This window comes from Hibiscus syriacus, unplaced genomic scaffold, assembly GCF_006381635.1.
Source record: "Hibiscus syriacus cultivar Baekdansim isolate YM2019G1 unplaced genomic scaffold, ASM638163v2 tig00111671_pilon, whole genome shotgun sequence".
Lineage (NCBI taxonomy): Eukaryota > Viridiplantae > Streptophyta > Magnoliopsida > Malvales > Malvaceae > Hibiscus > Hibiscus syriacus.
In genome coordinates, this window is record NW_024063152.1 from 1792344 (window position 1) to 1816505 (window position 24162).

At 34.2% G+C, this 24162-nt stretch overlaps 2 pseudogenes; both read left to right on the top strand.

Annotated features, from left to right (window-relative positions):
- Positions 1-13637: 13637 nt before the first annotated feature.
- LOC120167180 lies at positions 13638-15682 on the top strand (annotated as a pseudogene).
- Positions 15683-18013: 2331 nt separating this feature from the next.
- Positions 18014-22202, top strand: LOC120167183 (annotated as a pseudogene).
- Positions 22203-24162: the final 1960 nt, after the last annotated feature.

Sequence of the window (24162 nt, forward strand, 5' to 3'; positions counted from 1 at the left end):
AAGAGATTGAGGAATTGTTAGAATTAAATTACAAGTTTGTGATTAGTGATAAAGAAATCAGCCTTGAATTTGTAACTTATATTTTAAATCATCAAAGGTTAAACGTTAAAGGTACTTGGATGGGAAATTATGAGAATATTTCGATTAGGTAAAATTACGAAAATACCCTTATGTTATAAAAAGACAAGATTTGAATAGGGAAGTTGGATAAGAGGTGTTTTCAGACATATTGATCTGATAAAAATATTGATGTGTATAAGAAATGTTAGTTTCACTTGGAAATTATGGATAACTAGTTTTTAATCCTAGGGGGGTTTGTGAATGATACTAGAAGTCTGTTAAGAGAATCGTTTCAAGATCAGAGTGTTCAAGAAAACAATTAATCATAGTATCTCTAAATTATATTATTTTCGTTAAGAGCTAATATCGAAATTATCTGGTTAAGAAATTACGAAAATGCCCTTGAGATGTAAAAATAGTTTGAGTTGACCATGAATGAGAAAGTACTTTGAGTATTTGTACTTAACTCGATTAAGTACGAATTTAATTGTTAAGATCTTGTCTTTGTACAGAAAAATTCATGATATTCGTTTGTAAGATCTGAGAGGCACTTGACCCAAAAATATCCGAGAAATGAGTAAATACCTGAAGAATAATTTATCGGGGGTATTCTGCTGTCAGAATTATTCGAAAGGACTAAAACAAATGATGGGATTGAATTTAATAGTAAGATCAGACGGAAGGAAAGGATTAAAATACACTAAATTTGTAAAATGACCAAAATACCCCTGTAATGGAAATGACTCAAGAATATCACCAAGCTCAGGAATGATTAGATATCCTTGAGCTCTGTAATGATTGGAATAATTGAACACCAAAATGACCAAAATACCCTTATGGCCTATACTAAGGAAATGTCTTGGATTAATTAAGGAATCCAAATAAACATGGATGTGGCACTGCTCTTAAAGTTACAGATCACATTAACCGAGCAACCAATGCTAGTGGTATATCAGTACCTGAACGACATAGATGTCACTTGAATGCGTGTTGTTTTCTCAAGTTTGGCTCGATGAAATTTTGGAAGTATTCAGCTCAGCTCAACTCTAGACCGCATTCAACAGTAAGAATTGATATTTTACAAATCACCACGAAGACCAAATTGAATTGAACGGAAGTACAATATGTATCCGAAATTCAGAAACATCTGAATTACCCTGGAAAACCCCGAAGTATCTGAAAAGGACTTAACTGCTAAGTGAAATAAGTAACCTCAATGACTATAGATTAAATAAGTGATTTGGATGAGTCTGAAAACGTTAATGAACATACATGATGTAATGTTCTTATGGGTCATGAACTACAAATCAAGCACGACAACATTTCATGATATCGTGGAAGCGTGGAAACGAAATTAAGAGCATTGGTATATCTGTTAGTTTCTTTAAGGTCTATTCAGCGATGATTCCGAAGATGATCTATGGATAAGATTTTTTGGTATTAAAAGTAAATACCCTGAAAGATATGAATTGACCAGTTGACACGCATAGTTCTGGGAACTATTCATCTGGAGTTGTTAGATAATCTGATTAATCGACATAGACTGTAAATGTCTTGAATCTTCATTTCTTCCTTACCAGCTTAAGTCATATTCGAAATAACTGATGATTCTGTCAGTTATTGAACTCTTCCAATAGTGATTCTGAATTCCGATATTCTATCGGTATCTGAAGATCCGTGTTCCTTTACCTGTTAAGATTATCCAATATCTTGAATAATATCTGTAAATCTGGTGTGTTCCCCACTCACATGAAATTTTATCTGATTTCGATTGAATTTGATCTGATACTTGGCATGGATTCTGATCTGATATCTGACATGGATTCTGATTGATACTTGACTTGGATTCTTATATGATACTGACCTGGATTTTTGTCTGAATCATTTCTTCCTTACCAGCTTAAGTCATATTCGAAATAACTGATGATTCTGTCAGTTATTGAACTCTTCCAATAGTGATTCTGAATTCCGATATTCTATCGGTATACTGAAGATCCGTGTTCCTTTACCTGTTAAGATTATCCAATATCTTTGAATAATATCTGTAAATTCTGGTGTGTTCCCCACTCACATGAAAATTTTATCTGATTTTCGATTTGAATTCTGATCTGATACTTGGCATGGATTCTGATCTGATATCTGACATGGATTCTGATTTGATACTTGACTTGGATTCTTATATGATACTTGACCTGGATTTTGATATGATACTTAACATGAATTATGTTTTGATTTTTGATATATCCGTTTATGAACGGAACATGTTTTATTTGGGGGTATTGTTGGAGGAAGTATACCTGGAGGCTCTCAGTTGTGTGCTCAGGGTCTTACTTACCGATTCATCGGCTGTGTGCTCAGGGTCTTACTGGACGTGACGGGGTTGTATTATTCTGGGGAACCTACACATTTTGTACGTGATGGATGAGGGTATATATATATATATATATATATATATGTTTAAAAAGATCTGAAAAGTTACATGGTTTTTGGAACACACTAGATAACCTATTATGATCTCCTGAACTCAGTCATCCAAAATATTTCTCTGAACTGAAAGCTCATTGTCCGTTACCACCTGAAATATCAGTAGGATCTCTGCTCAGCATAAAAGATCTGTAAATGTTCGGAAACAATAAGGATATATAAATATTTATTTGTATCTGCACGTTCATCAGCATCATCTGGTAGTTCTGTATTACTGAGCTTTCCGAAGCTCACTCTATTACTCAACATTGCAGGTTAAAAGAATTGTACCAGTTCAACTATCGTCATCAGTATGGGAGTTCTTCCGGCGTTGATTTCAGAGAATGGTACATGTGATTAGGGGGCATGTAATGGTATTTTGTTTTATATACGAGTCTGAAAATCTGTTTCATTTCTTAATATTGATAAATGATTTTATGAGTTTACATGTTTTGATAAAAAAAGTTTTAAATTTTATGCTATTTTTACAGTGGGTCGCTCCGGTGGCCCAAATGTGACACCCCAGATCAGATTTGGTTACCCTCATCGGTTTGAGGGGGTTACATTTAGTGGTATCAGAGCTATGGTTTGAGTCAAAAAATTTTCAAGATAGACCGGCCGGTCGAATATCAAAATATGTCTGATCAGTATATGCCCCTAGACTGCAACGTACCTCTCTGAGCCGGAAATCCGGGGCTGAGTTCCTATCTGTAACGAGTAAACCAAAATTTCTATCCGTTAAGGCTATATTTGTACAAAAAGGAATACCAGTAACATTTGTTTTAAACGTTGTAAAGTACCTCACGAGCCATGTGAGAGTTAATTATCCGAGAAATTCTGACTCGACTCAAAAAAAAGAAATTGGGATATGTTACTGCTCTATGGGACTATTCTCATTACCAAGACTGAATTGATTACTCAAGGAAATTTTCAATCAAATTCTTTATTTGAAATGAGGGAGAGTTCTGATAAGAATGTATGCTCAACTGGTTAAGGATTAGTGGAGGATCCGTATTTCTATAAGAACTACTTAAAGATATGTAAGAACTGATGAAAGTTTTATTTCTACAATTATGTGACATGAATGAATTTCGAGGACGAAATTCTTTTAAGGAGGGGAGAATTGTAACACCCCAATTTAGGGGCTAAAATTAAGAAATTATAAAGTGGTGGATTTAATTGGTATTTTGAAAGAAATAGTGGATTAAATTGTAAGATTTTAAAGTTGGCAGACCATTTTATGAAGTGCATAAAGTTCAGTGACTAAACTCTTGGTTTACCCATTTTTTATATAGGTTGAATTATAAAACCCCCGTGCACAGGTTTTTCCAGAAAAATTTTCCAGTTTTTCCTCTCCCGTCAACCCCTCTTTCAGCTCCGTTCTACTCGCCGTCCGACCTCCGATCGACGAACCGAAATCACCATTGTGTTCATTGTCAATCGAGGAACAAAACCCTTCAAACCTTTCGTCATGATTCATCGTCGTTCGTCGTTAATTTCAGTCGGAAATATCGTCGGAAATAACTCAGTTTTAGTTAGTTTTTTATCGATTCACGACGATCGGGTCATCTGTTTATGACACCTCCCGCACCATCGTGTTCCTTGCATCATTACGAGTCTTCCGATGTCATCCTTGGTCTCCGTCGACGGCGGCGCGTGGGGAGGTGAAGCGGTCAAAGTTTCCGATTCATTGAAATCGAGCTCTCCGCCGTTCAAAAATTTGAACCGAGCTTTGTAAGTATCTCGAAATCGCTTAAAATAATTTATAAGAATTTTTCCGGGAATTTTCCGACATCAAGGTACTGTTCACGCGCCCCCACGCCACTGCGCGTGGGGAAGGCAAAAGTGACCGGTTTTGGAATTGTTTTGACCGGTTACAACCCGACCCGTTCACCCGACCTGACCCGACCCGTTGATTGTTGACCGGTGTTAACCACTATTGACCAAAACTTTGACCGGCTTTGATCGGTCATTAAACGACCTTTGACTTTGACCAAATATACCTATCCTGACATTTTTTGACGTTCCAAATCCGATTCAGCAGTCCGTTTCTCGAAATTCAGACCCGAAGGCCTCGAAATTGCCAGTCAAACCCGTTGACTTTGATTTTGACCAAAAATTTCAAATTTTTGAAAAGTCATATTTTATGCTTTCAACGTCCTGAATCCGAATCCGAAGTCCGTTTCGCCAAACTCGAAACCGGTAAGTTGGTTTTAACTGATTTATCATCCGATTCGATCCATTTATCTGAATTAAGCTCCGTTTTTTATGTAATTGCTGTTGATATGGATTTGAGGAAGTATTGGAAGATGATTTCAAAATCGAGGGCGTTCGAATGGAATTTTATGGTCGATCAGTATTACACGGAAATCGAGGTAATACTTTACTACCTCTTTATGCTTTATGGAACATGTTGATATTGATAAATGCATGAACAAGATAATGTTGGTCACTTTGGTGGAGTTGAATAATTTATACACTCGATATGAATGTGGTAGAAATGTTGTAACTGATTACGGATCGAATGACTAATATAAGAGATTGAGGAATTGTTAGAATTAAATTACAAGTTTGTGATTAGTGATAAAGAAATCAACCTTGGATTTGTAACTTATATTTTATATCATCAAAGGTTAAACGTTAAAGGTACTTGGATGGGAAATTATGAGAATATTTTGATTAGGTAAAATTACGAAAATACCCTTATGTTATAAAAAGACAAGATTTGAATAGGGAAGTTGGATAAGAGGTGTTTGCTGACATATTGATCTGATAAAAATATTGATGTGTATAAGAAGAAATGTTAGTTTCACTTGGAAATTATGGATAACTAGTTTTTAATCCTAGGGGGGTTTGTGAATGATACTAGAAGTCTGTTAAGAGAATCGTTTCAAGATCAGAGTGTTCAAGAAAACAATTAATCATAGTATCTCTAAATTATATTATTTTCGTTAAGAGCTAATATCGAAATTATCTGGTTAAGAAATTACGAAAATGCCCTTGAGATGTAAAATAGTTTGAGTTGACCATGAATGAGAAAGTACTTTGAGTATTTGTACTTAACTCGATTAAGTACGAATTTAATTGTTAAGATCTTGTCTTTGTACAGAAAAATTCATGATATTCCGTTTGTAAGATCTGAGAAGGCACTTGACCCAAAAATATCCGAGAAATGAGTAAATACCTGAAGAATAATTTATCGGGGGTATTCTGCTGTCAGAATTATTCGAAAGGACTAAAACAAATGATGGGATTGAATTTAATAGTAAGATCAGACGGAAGGAAAGGATTAAAATACACTAAATTTGTAAAATGACCAAAATACCCCTGTAATGGAAATGACTCAAGAATATCACCAAGCTCAGGAATGATTAGATATCCTTGAGCTCTGTAATGATTGGAATAATTGAACACCAAAATGACCAAAATACCCTTATGGCCTATACTAAGGAAATGTCTTGGATTAATTAAGGAATCCAAATAAACATGGATGTGGCACTGCTCTTAAAAGTTACAGATCACATATTAAACCGAGCAACCAATGCTAGTGTTATATCAGTACCTGAACGACATAGATGTCACTTGAATGCGTGTTTGTTTTCTCAAGTTTGGCTCGATGATAATTTTGGAAGTATTCAGCTCAGCTCAACTCTAGACCGCATTCAACAGTAAGAATTTGATATTTGTTAGACAAATCAACCACGAAGACCAAATTGAATTGAACGGAAGTACAATATGTATCCGAAATTTCAGAAACATCTGAATTACCCTGGAAAACCCCGAAGTATCTGAAATGGACTTAACTGCTAAGTGAAATAAGTAACCTCAATGACTATAGATTAAATAAGTGATTTGGATGAGTCTGAAAACGTTAATGAACATACATGATGTAATGTTCTTATGGGTCATGAACTACAAATCAAGCACGACAACATTTCATGATATCGTGGAAGCGTGGAAACGAAATTAAGAGCATTGGTATATTTGTTAGTTTCTTTAAGGTCTATTCAGCGATGATTCCGAAGATGATCTATGGATAAGATTTTTTGGTATTAAAAAGTAAATACCCTGAAAGGATAATGAATTGACCAGTTGACAAGCATTAGTTCTGGGAACTATTCATCTGGAGTTGTTAGATAATCTGATTAATCGACATAGACTGTAAATGTCTTGAATCTTCATTTCTTCCTTACCAGCTTAAGTCATATTCGAAATAACTGATGATTCCGTTAGTTATTGAACTCTTCCAATAGTGATTCTGAATTCCGATATTCTATCGGTATACTGAAGATCCGTGTTCCTCTACCTGTTAAGATTATCCAATATCTTTGAATAATATCTGTAAATTCTGGTGTGTTCCCCACTCACATGAAAATTTTATCTGATTTTCGATTTGAATTCTGATCTGATACTTGACATGGATTCTGATATGATATCTGACATGGATTCTGATCTGATTCTTGACTTGGATTCTGATCTGATACTTGACCTGGATTTTGATATGATACTTGACATGAATTATGTTTTGATTTTTGATATATCCGTTTATGAACGAAACATGTTTTATTTGGGGTTATTGTTGGAGGAAGTATACCTGGAGGCTCCTCAGTTGTATGCTCAGGGCCTTACTTACCGATTCCTCGGCTGTGTGCTCAGGGTCTTACTGGACGTGACGGGGTTGTATGGTTCTGGGGAACCTACACATTTTGTACGTGACGGATGGGGGTATATATATATATATGTTTTAAAAAGATCTGAAAAGTTACATGGTTTTTGGGAACACACTAGATAACCTATTATGATCTCCTGAACTCAGTCATCCAAAATATTTCTCTGAACTGAAAGCTCATTGTCCGTTACCACCTGAAATATCAGTAGGATCTCTGCTTAGCATAAAAGATCTGTAAATGTTCGGAAACAATAAGGATATATAAATATTTATTTGTATCTGCACGTTCATCAGCATCATCTGGTAGTTCTGTATTACTGAGCTTTCCGAAGCTCACTCTATTACTCAACATTGCAGGTTAAAAGAATTGTACCAGTTCAACTATCGTCATCAGTATGGGAGTTCTTCCGGCGTTGATTTCAGAGAATGGTACATGTGATTAGGGGGCATGTAATGGTATTTTGTTTTATATACGAGTCTGAAAATCTATTTCATTTCTTAATATTGATAAATGATTTTATGAGTTTACATGTTTTGATAAAAAAAGTTTTAAATTTTCTGCTATTTTTACAGTGGGTCGCTCCGGTGGCCCAAATGTGACACCCCGGATCGGATTTGGTTACCCTCATCGGTCTGAGGGGGTTACATTGCCTATCTAAATTTTCCAAATATTCAATTTCGTCACTAAATTTCATTATTCTACTTTAACATGGAAATTCCTCCAAGTTTCACTAATTCACACCAAATTCCACTAATTAAAAATATCAATATAATATTTCTAACCCCAAACTATCTTCCTTCAATTTTTTGTAGACTTCCGATTCGATCCAATTATCCGAATATTTTATCGATCTTTATCGCTTAATTACTTTTAATATAATCTCCGGATCAAAATCTGAAAGAAACATAAATACCATTCTTAAGGGTGAACTTTTCATTTATGAGACCAGATCACATAACTTTTTAAAATTATACTTTGGTCCCTAAACTTTCAAATTTTCCATTTTAGTCACTAGATGAACTTTGGGGTTTTACAACAACAGAGCAACACATCAATCAAAGTAAGGCACAAATTGAATGAAACTCCACTGTTGGTGGACACAGAGATAGACATATTGAGAACCATTAGGTACATTGGAAGAAACGTTTGTTGATTACCACTCTCTTCTTACTAATTCTTTGCGTAAGTTGTCTATTTGGTACCTCGTCTATTTTTCTACTTTTGATTTGATCATCCAACTACTATATTTAATTCTATATATAAACATAAAATTCAATATAAATTGAATAATTTATTAAAAGAATGACCAAGATACCCAACTTAAATAGTGAATCTGAGAATACTTAAACTGGGATTTTATAATGTGTCACATATTACACTTGTACATGGACAAACTTGTCTAGTAGTAATTCAATTATCCTAGATGAAGTTTTTTTTCTACTTCACTATTTTGCTGGAAATGAAAATGGTAATATAATATTTTCATGTGTTATATCGATTGTTCATTTTCTCATATAATTTTCTAAATACATAAAAACATAAAAAAATATTAATTTTTCATGATTTTAATGAAATAAAAAGGAACACGACATTATTTTATGCGATTTAAAATAACAAAGGATAATTTCTTGAAAATTAAGCTAACTAGAATCAATCTATGGTATTCCGTGTATGTCAAGTTATATGCGATTTAATTTGCATTAATTATTAGATCACATGTAGAATGTAAATAACAAGATAATTTGTGAATTTTTTGAAACACAAATAAGAAATTGGATATTAAAATGTATTTCAGCTATGCATAATTGACGATAATAAATTACATGAATGATCACTTAACTATGTGACAATTTCAATTTGGCTATTAATTTATTAGTTTTTTTTATTAATCTGGGTTAAGTATAAATCAATATATGTTCAAAGATAACTCTTAACCATTTGACATTGAGTGTTCACACCCCTGACATTCATGATGCTCGAACTCAAGATCTCAAGGAACAATAATAATTCCTTTACCACCGAGGTCGCTTGGTTTGTGTAATTATTAATCTTTTCAAACAAGTCACTTAACTATCTAAATAATATCAATAAAGCTATCTATCGTTAACATTTAATAGATAAATTGCTGTGACAATTAAAAATAGTATAATTATACATTCAGTCTATGTTACTTACACGTGTCATCTAATTAGATTTTCAATGGATGAAGTAAATATGCAAGTAACAAGAATGAAATGTGTAATTATATGAACTTTTTAAATACCACGATAGCTTCTCCGTTGAATGCTAATGAAAAGTGATTCAAAGAATCACTTGCTAGTTAAGTAACGTTGGAAAAATTAATAAACTAGTGATTAAATTGAAATCATCTCATAATTAAGTGGTCATTTATGTAATCTATCCTGCAAACAAAAAATAGTAAATACATAATTTTTAAAGTTGAGAAAATTTTGTTAATAAAACTTGTAGTGTACCAATAAAAGATAATATTTTAATTCTAATTAACAACAAATCACGGATTATATCTTGAATAACTTCTCATCTTCCCATTATTAAACAGAAAAAGAAAATCTCACAATCTTTTTCATTGAAGACAACATTATTGCAGAGATATTCATAATCTCAGACATACATAATAGAATTTCATTGTGTGTGTATATATATATATATATATATATATATTAGCTCTCTCTGCCTCTTATTCGTTTACCAGTGAACCGGTCTACCAAGCTAGCATTTCTATCAACAAAATCAGAAGAAAATGCTTATATTTTCATCATCAGAACAATATTTGGTTAGTACCGTCTTTTTCTTTTAGGGTTTCGGGTTCACGGCCTTTCTTAAATGATTGACTATGATAATGTCCCCCCCCCCCCGAGTTTTGGTCTAAGAGTCAACTCTCAATCTCCAGGATGGTATGAAAGCCTGACCAAAATTCTGAACTTAATCAAATGTAGTTTTAGAGTTTATGATTTAGTCACGATTAAGAGTTTAAGGTTTTTTCTTTAGTGGATTGATTGTGATGGTACCTGTGTAGGAGCAACTTACACTATCGATGCGGAGCAAGGAATGGCTCTTGTTTCTGGCCGAGCAAACTCGAAATCGATCTTGAAGAAGTTGACGAAATTGGGTATAGAGGTCGCCTGGATCAAGACCTGGAAGCCGAGCACTTACGGCAGCCATGGTCATGGTGCATATCTTCAGTCCCCTTACCAATATCAACAGCGTCCTGATCACCATTACAACAGCAACTTTTGTGAACCCTATGGTTCCAATCCACCACATTTTGAACCTTATAGATACTATTCCACTCACCACTATTAGAGGTGTTCATCTTAGACAAATGGTATCTTTTTTTTAGGGATCCATTTGCATTTTCATTTGATCTATGTTCGAGATAAACTATTTATTTTTCTGTTTAACGAATCTGTTTACTTTTAGGATTTATATTTGATGCATCAGATTCCATTTGTTATTAGGGTTCATATTGATGCATAGTTCATCATGCTATCTGAACTTTTAAGTGTACTTTATTTAAAATAAGGACTTACTATTTTTGTTTATACTTGTTTTCATTAAGAAAACCGGCTATATCGTAATGCGAGCAGAGGGTATCTTTGATGTTGATGCTAATACATCTATTGACCAACTTTCCGAAGATCTAAACATCAAAATTCCAGAGGTATATTACTTTTATAACTCATTATTATTGATATAATCCTCGTGCATAATTTCATTTTATTTGTTAGCTTCTGCTAGTTTAGTAAATATAGAAATGTCTATGAATATGCATTCAGATGTAACATATTTTGTTTTATAGGAACATCAATACGAGACCATATCGGGTTTTGTATGCGAAGCATTTGGATATATACCAAGGACGGGTGAGAGTGTCAAAGTAGTGCTTGAAAGGGGCAATGAAGAAGATGATGATGAGAATTCCGAAGCTGCATCTGATCGCCATGATCTGAAGGAAAGGCATCAAATATATAAACTTGAGGTACGGTTCAAACCTTTTCTAGATATTGCATTCACACTGAACAATGTAATATTTTGAGTGTTGAAAATATCAGTCATTTGCGTAATAATTTTGTGCATATTGTCTTGGATGCAGATATTAGCGGGAAATGCCCGAAATGTTAGTGCTGTTCGATTCGAACAGATAAACAACGAGGAAGAACTATTAGATCCCACAGCACTAACTCCGATGGTTCCGAAAATCGTGAAGAAGAAACAGAGCAGTGATGAAGACTCGAATAACGGTGATCGGGATGAAGATACATTTGAAAAAGAGCAACAGGATGACATCTGGGATGATCATTATGTAATTGCAGATCATAAAGAGGATAATGAGAGCCCCAATGGTCAGTAATTGTATTACACTAATTGTTCTTTTTTTCTCATTTGTCATTTCCCCTTTCTAATTTCTTAGAGCTTCTTAAGAAGATGTAAAGATTTGTAAAACGGGAGGATCGAAACAACAATATAAATAGACCAACATTGTACAAATTTTAACAGAATGAAGTGTCAATGGTGCCTGGGGATGATGGCCTATTTACTTGATGAAGCTTCTGGATTGATAGTCATCCTTCTCGTAGAACCAAATGTCCAATCATCGGAAATGGTGTGAATCCTACCGAATTTGTTCGGTGTACTTTGAAATGAAGGATGGTCAACTACCTGAGATATAATCTCATGCTGCAGTGGATCTTCAAGGAAATTGGTAAGAGCCTCCGCAGCATTATCCCTCAGCTCCGCCGGATGTCATGTAACAATTCCGAGCAGACAGGGACATCCCCTGATTCGTTTAGTGCTTCGTGATCTTCCTGATTGTAGCTCAGCGGAGCAATAGTTTCGGACACCGTTTCTCTTACTTCATTGCGCTGAGAGCCCAAAAGCTTGACCAGAAGGGGATTGCATGGTTGCACCTAGGGCTGTAAATGAGACGAGACAGATCGCGAGCTACTCGAGATCGACTCGGTCAAAGTTCGATCAACACTTGAATCGAATGAACTCGACTCGAGCTCGAACTCGACTCGAATTCTTAACGAGCTACTTAATACTCGACTCTAAACGCTCGCGAGCTACTCGAAAAAATGTTATATTATAATTTGATTTTTTTAAATTACATTATTAAAAATATATTAAAAATACATTTTTAATAATTATAAATTTTTAAAAATACATTTTTAAATGTATTATAAGATTTTTGTAGGTTCAAATTCGAGTTTGACTTCGAGCTTGAATCGAGTTCGAGCTTGAATCGAGCTCAAAATCGAGCTTCAATCGAGCTCTTGAAATTTTTTTGAGTTCGAGCCTTTTCGAGTTTCAATATTATATTTCGAGTTAGAGCTTAGCTTGATAATTTTTAGCTCGTGAGTTTTCGAGTCGAGTCGAGCTTAATTTTAAACTTTGCCTTTCCCGGATTCTCACTAAGTTTTCAGCTATTGAAACTGCATTTGCCTCTGCAACAGCTAATACACAGAAAACATCCTCCGCGATCTCATGTCCGAGTGGTTCGGGTCCTTGAGTGAGCTCGGCACCAAGGGAATTGCCCGCCACGAGTTTTGCAGCAGCGTCTCTGACTTGAAGCATCTCCGTAAGAACATCTATAACACTCAAGTCCACAAGCATACGTCATTCACAGAATCCGATTGCTTGGCAAGCTCAATCCCTAGATAACATGTGACCACAATTAGTTGCCTCGATAAGAAATCAAACCATAACAACATCGGCCGATGAATTAACATATTAACAACGATTTTTGTTACACACGTTTACAAGGCACCAAATGCATTTCAGAAACTAGCATCAGATCACGGCGATGACCTTAGTATGAATGCAAAGCACCGGATTGGCCTATCACGGTGGTCAACCTACCATCTTCTTAATGAGCAGCACATTTTAAGCAATGAATAACCGGTCCTTGAAGACGAGGGCTCGAATTATTTGAACTATCATCAACAATAAGATTACTAAGAATCTGTATGGTTTGGCTCAGTTTGGGGCTTGATTTGAGAGTTTAGTCAATTAAGCGCTCAAATTTATAAAATATTTTAACTCAAAAAAATTTAAATAAAGTTTGAGTTATAAAATAAGACTAATCAGTTAGATTAACTGTAAATTTTTTTATTCAACTCGATTCGATCAAATACTCAACAATGTTAAGTGTTTTAGTGCATTCAAATTATATTGTTGATGTGAGACTGATTGGTCAAATGATGAAATTATTGTCAAGTTTTCTAATTTGAATTTCTTTTTAAGTTTAAATACCAATTTGAGAAAATTTGCCAACTTCAACTACCAATTTGTATAATAATCCCCAAAAAGAATACAAAGCTAAACGGTGCGTTTGGGGATATGCAAAACTAAACATCGAACAGTTCGTTTCTTTTTGTATCTTTTTGTTTCTTCAAAGAAGCGATAGCTACGCACAGAGCAAATATTTTTGTAATAAAAATGGCTACTTTGGATTCATCAAACTCGTCCGCCGAAACCGACATGAATCAAACCCTAGTCCTGATCCTAATTCTTCAAAAGCTACAATCCCAATTCCCCTGCCGTATGCCTCATCAATTTCGCAGGAGATTCCGCCGGCGGGGCCTTCATGGGCTCCATCTTCGGTTACGGTATCCCCCCTTTTCTTTTTGATTTGATGCTTCATATCTCTTTTTTTCTGAAAAAATTAGTCTTTTATATTTGGGTTTTATTGGCATTGTTGATGTGTATGGTTAAATAACAAGTTTTTAGGATTTTTTAAAATCGAATTTCGGGTTTCTTTATTTCTTTTGATTTTTTTGTTTACAGATCAATTTGTTTCTCTTTTAAATTTGGCTTTGTTTAAGGATTACATTTTTGGTCATGTTTTGTATCAGATGAAGCTTGGAAGTGGTGGATTAATTTGGTTATGGGAAAAATGGTTGTAGTTGGGTTGGGAGGATCATATGCACTACTCGATCCATATTAGTTGGTCAATAGATACAGGCGGCTATACGAAAAAATGGTAGTAGTTAAGTGAATTAGATGGTTATAATGTTGAAAAATTAATTATGATTTATTTATTTTTGAAAAGAAGCGTTTTGTATGATTAATCTGACAGTTCATACAAAACAAGACGAGAAACATGGGCCTCGTTGAAAAATCTCTCTACATCTCACCTAATAGAGGAAAAGAGTGCATCATGCTCCTCGAATCGAACGCACTATGACAGCACTTAAAAACACAATACATGGATTAAATAATTATGATTTATAGATTGAATAATTTCCTTAAAACAAAGCATCAGAATTTGGATAACGGTGACTTGGGTTCTCCCATGGCCTTCCGTGGCTTTAAGCTCGAACTGCTTCTGGGAACTTTGGACCTTGAAGAGACTTAATTCATATGTATGTGAGCTTTTGACGTTTGAGAAATCAATTGTAGGCTTTCTTTCACGAACTAGGTTGCTATATGATGCATGTTGAAATTTGAATGCTCTGAATTTACTTCTTTAGGTGCCAGTTAATGCATAGGCTTAACTTCTAGTCACCAAGTAATAATCTTTAGCTGGTTTCTGGATTTCTAAATTAACATTTTGATGGGGCTTATTTGTCTGCTTAGATCAGGTATACACTTTCTTTAATTTCCGCTTTTCTGTGATCGTTGCAGGTTCGGGATTGATTAAAAAGAAGGGCTTTAGAGGCTCCTTTGTGGAGGCAGGATCTTATGCTAAGGTATGAGAATCTCATGACTCGAGAATAATATGATTAACTCGTAGTTCTCATTCCCCTCCTCTCTAGCTTCTCTTATATTTTGCTTTTCCCTTTTATAGACGTTTGCAGTTTTGTCGGGTGTACACAGTTTGGTTGTTTGCTTTTTGAAGAGGCTGCGAGGAAAAGATGATGGTATGCCTTGTGAAAAACACCGGAACAGCGTCTTTCTTTCTTTCTTTGCCCTTTTTGCGCGAGCGTGGTGTGTGATATACAGTAATTCTGTGTTTGCCTGCAGTTATTAATGCTGGTGTAGGTGTAGCCGGATGTTGCACTGGACTTGCTCTAAGTTTTCCAGGTACAGGAATCACGAGGTTCATTCGTTTGCTTACAGGGTTCGATTTGGACCTTATTTCTTTCGTTGAAACGGTTATGCAGGTGCACCCCAGGCACTACTTCAGAGCTGCCTCACCTTTGGAGCCTTCTCGTTTATCATGGAAGGGCTTAACAAGCAGCAGCCAGCGCTGGCACATTCATTTTCTGCGAGAAAACGCCCTTTGGCTCTCCCTCTTTCTCTCCCCTTCCAGATGAGCTCAAAGGAGCTTTCTCTTCCTTCTGCAAGTCCTTAGTAAAACCAAATAAAGGCAGCTCTTGGACCGCTAACTGACGGGGCTGCCATTTTTATGTTCTTGTGTTTTGTATATCGTTGCAAGTGTGAGTGGTGAGACTGTACACTGAAAAATTTTGTTAAAGATTTTTGAAGCATTTGCAAGCATAAATATGAAGTTGTTTCTTTTATGTACTTTTGTTGTTATTTGGAGTCATAATATCAAAATTGTACATATTCTTTTGAAGTACTTTGATATTAATGTTTCATTTTGAGGCAAAATGCACTCTGATTGGATGGAAATCATTAGTTGACTAATAGTCAACACATGTCAATGACAAGATTTTCATGTGTTGAAAATGATGATATGTCACATGTTAAGTGTCTAAAGTGATGATATGTCACATGTCACGCTTTGAAAGTGATGATATTACATATGTTAGGTGTCAAAAAATATGATGTAGTACATATCATGTATCGAAAATGAGGATGTGAGTATATCACATGTCGAAAACTGATGATGTAGCATATATCCAATGTCGAAAATGATGACATTGCACATACCGCTCATTGAAAGTGGTGACATGAATCGCTCATTGAAAGTGGTGACATGAATGTCTCAGTTAACAATAAAACGTTAAATATTATTCTTATATATACTGAGTATTATTTAAGAGTTTGATTGCAGTTAGTGTTAATCGAATACGTTCAATTGATAAAAATTATAAATCAATGTATTATTAGATAATTATGATTATAAATCAAGTACAGAAAAAAATGTGAAAAAAAAACACGAGTAACTTTTACTCCTGAAGTATACACAATTTATTATTTTCGCCCTTATCATATTTTCACATCAATTTAGCCCTTAAAGTTCTTTTAAATGTATCATTCTATACTATACTCCTAACTTAAAACCCTAAATTGATAACTATAAACCCTAAACCATAACCTCATAACCTTTAAACCCTAACCTTAAACCTTATTTTTTAACTTTAAATCCTCAATTTAGGGTTTTAAGTGAGGGATAGAGTATAGAATGATGCAATTAAGCAATTTAGAGGGTTAAACAAATGTGAAAATATGATATGGGCGAAAATGATAAATTAGGTCTACTACATAGGCAAAAGTGACCCTTTTGCAAAGAAAAAAAAAAACAAAATTGTTTAATTGAGTATCTTTATAAATATGAAGCGTTATAAAAGAATATCAATATCGAAAAAATAGATAAAATTATGTATTAATATGGAAAAAGGTTAAAGCATTAAAAAACAAATTTACATATCATCAACCTTTTTAAATAGCCTAAAATATTATAAAATAATATTTATTTAGATTTTTTAAATTATTAAATATATATATATATATATAGATACAACTGTGTAAATTTAAAATTTATAAGAAAAATAATATTTTTATCATTAAATTCAATTTCTTTTGAGTATTAATTGGAAAAATTAATAAATAGTCTAAAAGTTAAAATATTTTTATATGCTAATTTATAATTAAAGTAGGGGCAAACTACACCATTCATCATTAAACTTTACTCTCTCTCCTATTTTATTCACTATACTTTCAATTTTTTTAATTTACTCATGAACTTCATAGATTGAATTTTTTGGTCACTCCACGATGATATGAATTATTTTATTATTTTTTCATATGATGTTAATTTTATTAATATTTTAATATCAAATATGATTAAAATAAAAAATAATTTTAAAAAGTCTAAATTATACCCTTAAATTTTAGATTCAAACCCTAAATTCCCAAATTATATCCACCTTTAATCTATTTTGTCCAACACAACTAGTTCATAGATTGTTTTCATTATCTTTCTCTTCCCGGGTCCCTTCATTTGGTAAACCTCCATTGTCTTTGAAAAGGAAGTGCAATCAAGGGTTCTCCTCATCCAAGGAGAGTGTTGTCATCGAGGGTGAGGTGAGAATTTTAATTCAGCGTTTTTGGATTTGAGGTATAATTTGGTGATTTAGGGTTTTGTGTATAATTTAATATTTTTAAATTTTATTTTTTTATAATCCTATATAATATTAAAATATTAATAAAAATATTAAATTTCATATGAAAAATAATAAAATAATTCATGTCATCGTTGAGTGACCAATCAAATTCAATCTAAAAAGTTCAGTGAGTAAATTTAAAAAGTTTAAAGTACAGTGAATGAAATAGGAAACAAATAAAATTCATAAAAGAATGTTGTAGTTTACCCTTAAGTAGTCCACCTTGTCGACTTTACGCTCGACTCGGGGCCTAGTCAACAGAGAACAGAAGAAAGCAAAGGAAGCAGTTGTAGTCTCAGCTTCCGGGAAAACACCTTCATTCATTTCCGATCCAATTTCCACCACTACACGCTTTCTTCCTTTGGTATTAATAATCATACATAAATTGCTCACTTTTTGGAAATTTGACCTCCATTTCTCTTCATTCTTGCTCTTTGGACTGTTCCTAGTTTCTTCCTGCGTTTTAGGCCATATATATATATATATATATATGATTTTGAACATCGGATTGAGATATCCTTTTTCTTCCTCTTACAATTCGTCATGTTGTCGTTGCCTTCGTCTTCCTCCTCTATTTCCAAACACAAATATGATGTTTTCTTGAGTTTTAGAGGTGAAGATACCCGCAGAAGTTTTACAGATCATCTCTATGATGCTCTTCAACGCAGTGGAATCGTCACTTTCAGGGATTACCCGAAGCTGGAGGCCGGCGAAGAGATTGCCCCAGAACTCTTTAAAGCCATTCAACAAGCATGGTGCTCGGTAATCGTTTTCTCCAAAACCTACGCCTTTTCAAGTTGGTGTTTGGAGGAGCTTGCTGAGATTGTTAAACAAAAATTGGAAAAGGGTCATAAAATATTTCCAATTTTCTATGATGTGGATCCGTCTAATTTGAGAAAACAAAAGGATAAAGTTGGAGAAGCATTTTCCAAACACGAAGAGACATACAAGGAACATCAACACAAGATCCAAAGATGGCGAAATGCTTTGACTGAGGTTTCTAACATCAAGGGATGGCATTTGAATAACAAGTAATCATTATTTTCTCTCTAAGATCATCTATTTCATGGTAATATCTGTTCATTTCTTAAATGAATAAAAAAAACTAAATTTAATTTCTATTGTAGGCATGAATCTGAATTCATTGGAGATATTGTTAAAAAAGTCTCAGCAAAATTATGTCAAACGTATCCTGTTGTTCATGATAAGTTGGTCGGAATTAGTTCCCCTTTGGAGGAGTTGTATTCAAAAATCGATATTGGAGAAGATGATGTCCGTATTATAGGAATATGTGGAATGGGTGGCATCGGTAAAACCACTCTTGCAAGAGTTGTTTACGACCAAATGCCATCTCATTTTGATGGAAAAAGCTTTCTTGCTGATGTTCGAGAAGTTTCAAACAAATTGGGACTTGCTTCTTTACAGAAACAACTTCTTTCTCAAATCTTGTCTGAAGGAGTATTCAATATATTCGATGTTGATCAAGGAAATGCAATCATCAGTCATAAGTTGTCTCACAAAAAGGTTCTTGTTGTTATCGATGATGTTGATAACAAAAAACACTTGGAACACTTGGTTGGAAGGCGTGCTTGGTTCGATTCAGGCAGTAGGATCATTGTAACAACAAGAGATGAACATCTGCTCCGATCTTATCGAGCCGATTATGTATATAAGCCTACAACATTGAGTCCCAATGAGGCACTTCGGCTTTTTAATTTGAAAGCTTTCGATTGTGAGACAGCTTTGGAAGATGTTTTCATTGAGCTTTCTGAACATGTTATAAGTTACGCTGGTGGTCTTCCCTTAGCTCTTGAAGTTTTGGGTTCTTTTTTGTGTGGTAGAGATGCAACTCAATGGAGAAGTGCAATTGAAAGACTTAAACGAGACTCCAACAAAGAAATTCTTGATAGACTTCGAATCAGTTTTGATGGATTGGAAGAAAGGGAAAAGAATATATATATTTCTTGATATCGCATGCTTCTTCAAGGGGGAGGAGAAAGATTTTGCAACCAAAGTGTTGGATGGTTGTGAGTTTTTCCCAGATATTGGAATCGATGTTCTCGTTAAGAAATCCCTAGTGGCAGTTGATAGATTCAACAGATTGTGGATGCATGACTTGCTACAAGAAATGGGAAGAAAAATTGTTTGGGAAAAATCTATTGATGAACCTGGAAAACGTTGCAGATTGTGGGATGAAAGGGACATCCAACATGTTCTAACAAAAGAAACTGTAAGTCATTCAATAAAACTAAGTCTTCCTATGTACAAAAATATACAAAATATTTTAAATATTCGATCGAGTTGGAGGAATATATTTATTCATTATATTGCAAAACTATGTCATTTAAAATATTTTTAGTTGATTATAAATGTTAATAAGGATTTGAATAAGTATATAATTTCAGTAAATCTCTCTCATTGGAAAATGTTATAATTTGTTTAAAGTGATTTATTTACTATATTCCGATCAAAAGATTATCGTATTGTTAAACATAGGTGTAAATTGTCAAAAGTTTTATCATGCAGTTTAAACCATTCATTCTGTCTTCTTATACTCTGTTCTTGATTACTTATAGGCCACGGAAGTGATTGAAGCCATGATCATCGACAATCAAAGGTAGGAAAACATGGGTATTGATTTTAACGTTTTTCCATGGATTCGAAGAGTTCTTGAAATATCATATTACAATACTCTTATCCGAATATGCGTCAGATACAAGTATCAAAAACGGATAATTGAAAACAAAGTAATGGAGCAACATAGCTTTTAGGTATTGGATTTGTTTTTGCATGGTTTGAAGCTCATTTTTTGTTTTTCTCATGGTTATCAGGGAATCGAACAAGACACTCAATTTGAGTGTCGATGCCTTCTCGAAGATGAAAAAATTGAGATTGCTCAAAGTTCTTTGCCCGTCAAATTGTGATGGTCTCAAATATCTTTCTAATGAGCTACGACTTATAGATTGGGAAGGATGTCCTTTAAGATCTCTTCCCTCAGGCTTTCGACCGGACAACCTTGTTACACTTCTCTTACAATGCAGTCGCATTGAACAACTATGGGAGGGAACCAGAGTAAAAATTCATTCTCTAATTTTAAGATGAATGATTAAAATTTGATTATGATAGAGACAAAAATAACAAGAATGAGCTTTCTTATGTTTTCTCGTTTCTCTCTAATTTATTTTTATTTTCAACAGCCCTTGTACAAGCTGAATGTGTTAAACCTCAGAGGCTCCCCGAACCTGATCAAGACTCCGGACTTCACAATGGCCCCAGATCTTGAAGTTTTGATCCTGGAAGGTTGTACAAAAATAGTTGATGTTCATCCATCCATAGCAGAGCTTAAGAGGCTTCAAAATTTGAATTTGAGAGGCTGCAAAAGTCTTAGGAAACTTCCAACCAAAATTGGAATGGAATCTCTTCAAACATTCATTCTTTCGGGTTGCTCAAATCTTCTATGGTTTCCAGAGATTGATTGCAAAATGGAGTGTCTAAAAAATCTTGATCTTTCCGGATGTTATAGAGTTGGATTTTTGCCAGAGAGTTTGCAGCTAGCAGAGTTTTTGGAAGAGCTCGACTTGAGTGAAACGGCCATAACAAAACCACCGTCCTGCATTTTTCGACTTAAAAATCTTAAAGTTTTGTCTTTCAACGGCCGCAAGGGATCTTCATCTAAGTTTCGAAAAAATCTGCCTTCTCTCTTCAAAAAATTCCAAAGAGGAAAGACAAATTCAATGGCTCTGATGTTGCCTTCGTTGTCGGGATTGAGTTCATTGACAGAGCTGAATCTAAGGGACTGCAATCTTTGTGAAGGAGATATTCCTATTGATATTTCTTGTCTATTCTCTTTGAAAACACTCGATCTCAGTGGTAACAATTTCATCAGCCTACCTGATTCTCTTACTCGACTTTCCAAGCTTAAAGGTCTTGCATTGATGAATTGCCGGGGGCTGAAATCGTTGCCTGAGCTTCCAACAAGTGTAGAATATGTGAGCATAGATGATTGTGCTTCTCTGGAACTAATTGCTAATCCAAGAGAAAGGATCGATGTTATTATACCTGGAAGTGAATTCCCAGAATGGTTCAGCCATCAAAGAGTCGACTCTTCAATAAAGATGCCACTGCCTCTCAATATTCGGAATGATAGTCAATGGATGGGAGTTGCTTTCTGCTTCATTTTTGCCGGTGGTGATTCTTCGGGGAAAGAATTGATCAAATGTAAAGCTGTTATCCATTGTGGAGAACCTCGACGTCTTGATGGCTTTTCCACTCTTTTAGGGAAAAGATATAATCAGCCCGTAAAAAATGACCACCTTTTTCTTGGTTACTGGGGGCGTGAGTTGTTATATCCATATTACTTGGAGAATGAATGTGGTGAAAGTGAAACCGAGAATACATCAACACCGGATTGCTCAAATCAGGAATGCGATGAACTTCAATTGTCATTCATATATGATGCTTTTGGAAAAGGTGTTGGGGTGAAGAAATGTGGGGTTGGGATAGTGTATGATAAAGATTTGGAAGATGTCCAACTTACATCAGAGCAACACATCAATCAAAGTAGGCCACAAATTGAATGAAGACTCCACTGTTGATGGACACAGAGACAGACATGTTGAGAACCATTAGGTACATGGGAAGAAACGTTTGTTGATTATGCTGACTTTCTAATCACCACTCTCGTCTTACTAATTCTTTGCGTAAATTGTCTATTTGGTATCTCATCTATTTTTCTATTTTTGTTTTGATCGTCCAACTACTGTATTTTGATATATATTTTTTTATATGAAAATTTGGTCGTTGACTTGATAAAAATAGTAATATGACATAATGTAATAACAATTTTAGTCTTTAACACTTACGTATTCTATTAAACTAAACCTAATTTGGAATAAACATACTATTTAAATCATCATTTACCATATAAACATAATACATCAATAAAGAAGAGGGAAAAGAAAGCAAAAAAAAAAAAAAGAAGCTTCTTTAGCCCATCATTCACCAAAGCTAGGTGTGCGATGTGAGTCAGTCCGGATTAGTCAAGGCAGAACCTTGTAACCAGGAGGATAATAAAAAAATAGAGAATTTTAGAATACCTAAACTACTTTGGCAAATGTAATATTTTAAAAAATAATAATTTCTAATTAGAGAGAAGGAGAAGAGAATTTATTGATAACTTAAATATTGACAGTAAATACCAATTGATAACTTTTAACCACTTATTCTGTAATAGTTAATATGGAAGTGAAGCTCTAAAGAATCAACACTGTAGGTTTAGATAAATTTTTGTATAAGTTGCTAAAGATGTCACTTGAAAACTTATATTAAGATCTGCTTCATTCCCCCCCCTCCTTGTATTGTTATATATTTCGCAGACTTAAAAGAACTTCAAGAAATGCAAATATTCAAGGTATTGAATTTAGGGTTTTAAGTGAGAGGTAGGATATAGATGATACAATTAAGCAATTTCGATGACTAAATTAATGCGAAAATATGATAGAGACGAAAATGATAAATTGGATATATTACAGGGACAAAAATGTAAAGTGTCCGTCTGTTATATTTTTAAGTGTCTAATATTTTCGACGTTATATTTTTAGGCCTTGAGCTATAACGGCCGTTAAAATTATCGTTATCCGATACATGTCAAACATATAAAATATTATTTTTTTTTAAAAACACTTAAAATTAAATTTTATTTAAAAACCCAATATTTCTTGAAATTATAATAAAACCCAAAATTCCAAAAACCCTAATTTCAATCCCTTAGCACCACCGACCGCTACCAACGTCATCAATCGACCGCATACCCAACATTAATGTACCGAACAACCACCCAATGACCAAAACCCCTTATTTTTGCGACCGGTCGAACACCCAATGGTCGTGTAAATACAAGATTTCGCGATCGGGTGAAAAGGAGTTCTTCACGCTGCAATCGTCGATTGATCGATGCAATTAGAGGTTGGAGAAAAGGTTTTGACCGTTGAATGTTCGGCCGGTCTCACATTGTTGAAATTTCAGCCGGTTAGCGGCGGTGACAAAGGGATTGAAATTAGGCTTTTAAGGAAGTTTGAGGTTTTTTTAATAATTTCAGGAAAATAGGATTTTTAAAAAAATAAAGTTTTAAAGTTTTTTTAAAATATATATTTTTTAAAATACTATAAAATCGACACGTGTCACTTACCAGTCAAATTTAATGGTTGTTACAGTCTAATCCTAATTATTCATATGTTCCAAACTCATCGTTTTTGTTAAATAATTGACGACAATTTGAGTTGGATGTTAACTTGTTGGTTGAGATATGATAATTGTTTGAGATTTTGGGTTCATATTTTATTATATCACATTCAATATGTTAACGCCTAGCTCAGAATAACGTCATTTTTTTAACAAAATATGATGAATTTGGAATATATGAATAATTAGAGGATCATTTTGTAACTTTTAATAGTCAAGGGACTCAGTAAAATAATGCATTATAGTCAAGGGACCATTTTATAACTTTTAATAGGTAGGAAACTAAACAAAACAACACCCTATAACCGTACTCAATCCAACATTTTATTAGTATAACCGAGTCATCTTACATTTTATTAGTATAACCGGGATCATGTTATAGAGTTGGATTTTGCCAGAGAGTTTGCAGCTAG